The 6,000-nt window shown below is 43.6% G+C and overlaps 1 protein-coding gene and 1 pseudogene across 2 annotated transcripts in view; both read left to right on the forward strand.

Moving 5' to 3' along the window:
* Positions 1-6,000, forward strand: part of Snx24 (sorting nexin 24) — a 149,274-nt gene that overhangs the window by 21,988 nt on the left and 121,286 nt on the right. The gene's annotated exons all lie outside the window — the stretch shown is intronic.
* LOC114629187 lies at positions 3,217-3,548 on the forward strand (annotated as a pseudogene).

The following is a 6,000-nucleotide window of genomic DNA, read 5'->3' on the forward strand; positions in this document are numbered from 1 at the left end:
AACGACAAGATCCCATGCTAGCTTGGCATAGCCATGGCAGCTCCTGCCCTTTCTGCCTGTGCCCGCCATTGGTCCAGCTTACCATACTGGCCGTGGCCGGTGCTCAGCACCACTCTGTGCCCTGGGGGAACCCAGAGGAGGCCCAGGTGTCTGCATCCATCCTTGATACTCTCGAAGTTGCTTGGAATGCTCACACATTTGTACTGTCAGGACAGTGACACACTCCATCTGACTTAAGAGAAAATCAAGGACAAAGTGCTAAGTGTCTTGAAACTCTATGACAAGATTGACCAAGAAAAGCACTCAGTGAATTTTCACTTTATGAATGACCTAGGGTCAGTTGGTTTGGCCCAACTGGAAATTATTTTGCCTATGGGAGACAATTTGGAGTTGAAATTGCTGATAGAGGTGCAGAGAAGTTAATGTGTCCACAAGAAATTGTAGGATATATTGCACATAAGAAGAGTGTATATGAATGGGTCAGTCTTCTTCCTCACCAAGTGGAATTCCAGTTTGGAGCAAGTTGGAAAGGTAAAAAAAAGCTGAATAAGCAAATCCCTCAGGAGCTGAAGGAAAGTGGAAACAGTCGCTTTGACCTGTTGTCCTCTCGTATTCTGTGCGACAACAACTATCCATTTTGTGATTGGATTGACAGTCGTGATGAAAAGTGATGTTACACAAAAACTGGCGGCAACTGACTGGTTGGACAGAGAAGATACTCCAAAGGGCTTCCCAAGGATACACAGACATACGCACACGCGCGCGCGCGCGTACACACACACACACACACACACACACACACACACACACACACGTACATGCTCACAAGTTCATAGCCAGTATTGGTTCTGTCGGAGTCTTCTGCAGGTCTGATCCACTATAGCTGGAGATTATTTTGGGAGACAATTTGGAGTTGAAATTGCTGATAGAGATACAGAGAAGTTAATGTGTCCACAAGACATCCACTATAGCTCTTTGAATCCTGGTGAAACCATGAAGTCTGCCTAGCAGTTCCTTGGGATGCATAGGGAACAGCAACATCTGCAGCCTGGTTCTTAGGACAGCACTCAACCACTGACAACACGGCTAGGTTTTGAGAGAGGAAGGAACTGGGCTCCCATTTTTTTCTCATCCATCATATTATCTGACTTTTTACCAGTGGACTACCACTTCTTCAAGCCTCTTGATAACTTTTTGCAGAGAAAATGCTTCTGTGACCAGATGGATGTGGAAAATGCCTTCCGAGAGTTAGTTGACTCCCAGAGCCTGGATTTTCATGGTAGAAGAATAAACTTACTTCCTGTTGCCAAAAAAGGCCGTGATTATAATAGTTCCTACTTTGATGAAGAAAGATATGTTTAGACCTAGTCACAGTGATTCAGACCACAGTCTGGAAATGCCTTTTCTTTTGCAGCAGCCTACTTTACTGCTGTAGCCTGGCAGTGGGACGGGGCCAGTCCTCATTCACACCCAGTCTTGTGTTTCACTCTGATCAGAACTTGACTCCTGACTCATTGCTGTTGGGGTTCCGCCAGTTCAGATGAGGTCAGCTTGGGTCAAGTTGTTTTTTTTTTTTTTTTTCTCCAAAACTATTTTTTCAGTCAGAGTTTGTTTTTCTTGAGTTCTGGCTCTAGAGTGCAACTTTTCTTTCACTGACCTAGAGGATTCTAAGTGCCTGAGTGGGGAAGCCAGCAGTCTAATTGGAAGTGTAGCAAGGCTTCATAATGATCTGCTGTGAGTGTGTTGTCGATCTGGGGACTTGGTGAGGCCTGAAGAAGGGCTGGTAGGGAGAACCCGGCAGACGCTGTAACAGTTGGCCATGGCTGAGGACTAGAGAAGGGGCAGGCAAGGAAGGCACAGTTGTAAATGAACCTCAATCTGGGAATAAAAATAACAGAGCACTTGCTAGCAGGCACACGATCTGGGTTCAATTCCAGCACCATGCCCCGCTCCAAAATCCTTAGCACCAATATTTACTTAGATTTTTTTCAACCAGTTTTTTTTTTTTTTTTAAGGTCTTTGGGCACTGTACTAGATATTTAGAGATACTATCACATTAGGGTTTTGTTTCTTTTTAAAAGTTTTAAGATTTAGTTAATCTGGATGAATGGTTTGCCTGAATATATGTGTGTTTACTATGTGTGTGTTTTTGGTGTCTGCAGAGGATCCCCTGGAACTGGCATTGCAGATGGCTGGTAGCCAGCATATGAGTGCCAGGAATTGAACTCAGGTTCTCTGAAAGAACAACCAGTGTTCTTAACCATTGAGCCATCTCTCCAGCCCAGGTTTTCTTGTTTTTCTTTTCCTTTTTCTTTCCCTTTTTCTTTCTCTAAGACTCTTAGTAAATACCAGCAGTCTCTTAAGGGAGTCTACCTATCTGTGAAATAGTGTGTACTAGAGATGATGCTTTATCGACTGACCTCTTCTTGTTCTGTGCAGAGAGAAACACATACATACAGTTATATTGTTAAACACGAATTGGGACAGGTTTTTTTTTTTTTTTTTTAAATCATTAAGAAGGCCTAAGAAGGAATCTGAGGACACAGTTTTGTTGGTAGAGTGCTTGGCTAGCATGCACAAAGTCCCGCGTTTGATTCCTAGCACCACATAAACCAGGTCTAGTGGTGCATGCCTTTAAGCCTAGCATTTGAGACATAGTGGCAGGAGGATCAGAAAGGTTAAGGTCATTCTTGAATTAGCATAGTGAGCTCAATGCTAATCCAGGCTAAATGATACCCCATGTCTTTAAAAAAAGAGAGAGAAAGAAAGAAGGAAAGAAGAAAGGAAGGAAGCAAAGAAAAGAAGAGAGAAGAAAAGAAAAAAATTAAACAATCTTTGGAATATGCCTGGCAAAGTTACAGTTAGTTCAGTGTCAGCAGATAGTGTCATGGCTGTCTCCACCTTCACTAGTGTGGTTTAGTTCCTTCCCTGAAGGCCCTGTGCTGGGATACAGCCAGAGAGGTATGTAGGTTACAGAGAGGCAGCAGGTAAGGTGTCTGGCTGAGGGATCCCACACACTAGAAGCTAGGTGGCATTGTGGAGGTAGAGAGGCTGTTGAAGTGCAGATGTGAAGAAGAGGAGTAGCTTTGGGTGCTGACTAAGGTGTGGTGTGTATAGTGTGTTTACTTGTTCTGATTCTGGACCAGATAGCACTGAAGCCAGCACTTGTGATAAGAAAGAAATAGCTGGCGAGTTGTGAGTGTTGGCGGCAGAATCATGGTGGACATAATGGAACTTCCGAAAGCGCGCGTTAACACAGTATATCGACCAGCCCGTGTGCTTCGTGGGGAAGCTAGAAAAGATTCATCCTACTGGAAAAATGTTTATCCTTTCAGATGGAGAAGGGAAAAATGGAACCATCGAATTGATGGAGCCACTTATAGAAGTAGTTGGAAAAGGTCACAGCCAAGGCAACCATACTATGTGCATCTTATATCCAGTTTAAGGAAGATTGCAATCGTTTTGATCTTGAACTTTACAATGAAGCTGTGAAAATTATCAACGAGTTTCCTCAGTTTTTTCCTTTAGGGCTTACACAACATGAATGAACTTCTTGAGTTTCCTAAGATTGCCCTTGAGCTACATTAAAGGCTATTAAAGAAGACTCCTTCAGCTTAAGGGGGAAATACCTATCACTTCTAATATTTAATTTGCTCTTTTTTATGTATTTTTTTGTAAATCTAATATGATAGTTTACAACTAAGTCTTTTTATAAATTTTTAAAAATTGATACTTCAATATATGGTCTGAATAATAAAACCAAAATATGAAAAAAAAAGAAAGAAAGAAATAGCTTTAGCCTCACTTAATAAATTGAACTTTTGGGGCAAGTATTCTATGAGAAAAAGGTAGCAGTGTAATTGAAGAATGGGCTTGGCAAGTCATGAGACTTTCCATGAGACTCTTGCCTCCCCCACTAGCCTCAATTTGAATGAGGATCACTGACTAATGCCCTGAGCCTAGAGATCTAGAGACAACAGTGACCGATGGAGACTGTTTAATCAGACGGAGTAATATTACTCCCACATACCGGCTGCTCTGGCACAGCATTGTGTCTTCAAACTGAAATATTTTGTTGTGTTGAGGCAGGGTCTCATGCAGCCCAGGCTAGCCTTAAGCTTGCAGTTCTCCTGTCTCATCCTCCTGAAGGATTCCAGGTAGGCACCACCATTCTGAGCTGTATTGATTTGTGTGTAATAACTGCCCCCCCCCCCACAAAACCTTTTGTCCCTTCACTACCAAAGCTGAACAGCAACAGAAATAAAGCCTTCTTGGTAAATGTCAGATAGAAATTTCAGAATGGCAAAGGGATTTGGGGTACACAAAGTTGAAATTTGACCTAAGTTTATTTTATCCATGAACAGTTTAGAAAGTGGAGTGTGTGTCCAGTCGAGAGCACTAAAGTTGATTAGTGATACAGTTTCAACAACTGAAAACATACAATATCCTGGGGAAAAGTGACGACTACTACTATTACTACATCTCCTCCTCGGCCTCCGCCTCATCTTCATCCTGGTCTTCCTCCTCCCTCCTCTTCCTTCCTCCTCCTTCTCCTCTTTCTTCTTCCTCCTCTTCTTCCTCTTCTCCCTCCTCCTCTTCTTTCTCCTTCCTCCTCTTCCTTCTCCTCTTCCTCCTCCTCCTCTTCTTCCTCCTTTTTTTCTTCTAATTGGTGGAAGAAAAAGGGCAAGTATTAGGGGCAGCCAGAGAAAATGTGCACTTCTGAAGCACCATCTTGTGCTTCTTGCCAGTTCCTGCAGGGTGCAGAGCATAGCATTCAGGATGTGTGCTTGAAGGTAAGTAGACCAAGGTGCTCAACCTCCATACAAGTCAGACTCACCAGGAAAGCACTGGAATAGTGAAGGCATATACTAAAAAGTAATTATCAGCCTAGGTCTAACAGGAGGAAAGGGAATGGTAGTCTCTGTGGCAAGTAGGATTATAGAAACACTTAATTGATGACTTTCCTGATGCCTTTCCTCTGGACCTGGAGAGAGAGGGAGAGGGGAAAGGAGAGGGAGGGAGGGAGGGAAGGAAGGAATGGAGAGAAAGAGAGAAAGGAAAGACAGGAGAGAGAGGAGGGGGGCAAGAGGGGGGAGAGAGAAAATGTGTGTGTGTGTGTGTGTGTGTGTGTATGCATGTTTGTGAGTGTAACCTAGATTCATCAGACCATGGTAATTGGGATCCAGAACTGATCCCAAGATGGTTCATGGTGTAGTGACTGACTGACTTTGTTTTAAGACTAAGTGTAGTGGTTTGAATATGCTTGGCCCAGGAAGTGGCACTATTTGCAGATGTGGCCTTGTTGGAGAAAGAGTGTCACTGTGGATATGGGCTTTAAGACCCTCATCCTAGCCTGGAAGCCAGTCTTCTCCTAGTGGCCTTCAGATGCAGATGTAGAACTCTCAGCCCTCCTGCACCATGCCTGCCTGGACGCTGCCATGCTCCCACCTTGATGATAATGGACTGGACCTCTGAACCTGTAAGCCAGCCCCAATTAGATGTTGTCCTTTCTAAGAGTTGCCTTTGTCATGATGTCTGTTCACAGCAGTAAAACCTTAACTAAGACACAAAGTCTCCCTGTGTCGCTGTTCTAGAACTCACTGTGTAGACCAGACTGGCCTAGGATTCACACAGAGCCACCTGCCTCTGCCTCCTGAGAGCTGGGATGCAGTGACTTTTGATAACTTAAATGCTTTTAAGGTTAAATGTGCAGATATTATGACGTGTCACCATGCCCCTCACGTGGTGCTGGAGATTGATCCCAGGAGTTTATGCATTCTTGGCAAGTGAGGTCACATCATCAGCCCTATTCGAGATTCATTTTTAAAATAAAATGGTACAGACCCTGAGGTGCTAGGGTTGGCCTATTAGACAGTGATGATGAAAAATGAGTGAAAATGCTGTGTGTGTGTGTGTGTATGTGTGTGTGTGTCTGAGTGTGTGTGTGTGTGTATGTGTGTGTGTGTCTGAGTGTGTGTGTGTATGTGTATATGTGTGTGT

This window comes from Grammomys surdaster, unplaced genomic scaffold (assembly GCF_004785775.1).
Source record: "Grammomys surdaster isolate TR1022 unplaced genomic scaffold, NIH_TR_1.0 278, whole genome shotgun sequence".
In the NCBI taxonomy this organism is placed as follows: Eukaryota; Metazoa; Chordata; class Mammalia; order Rodentia; family Muridae; genus Grammomys; species Grammomys surdaster.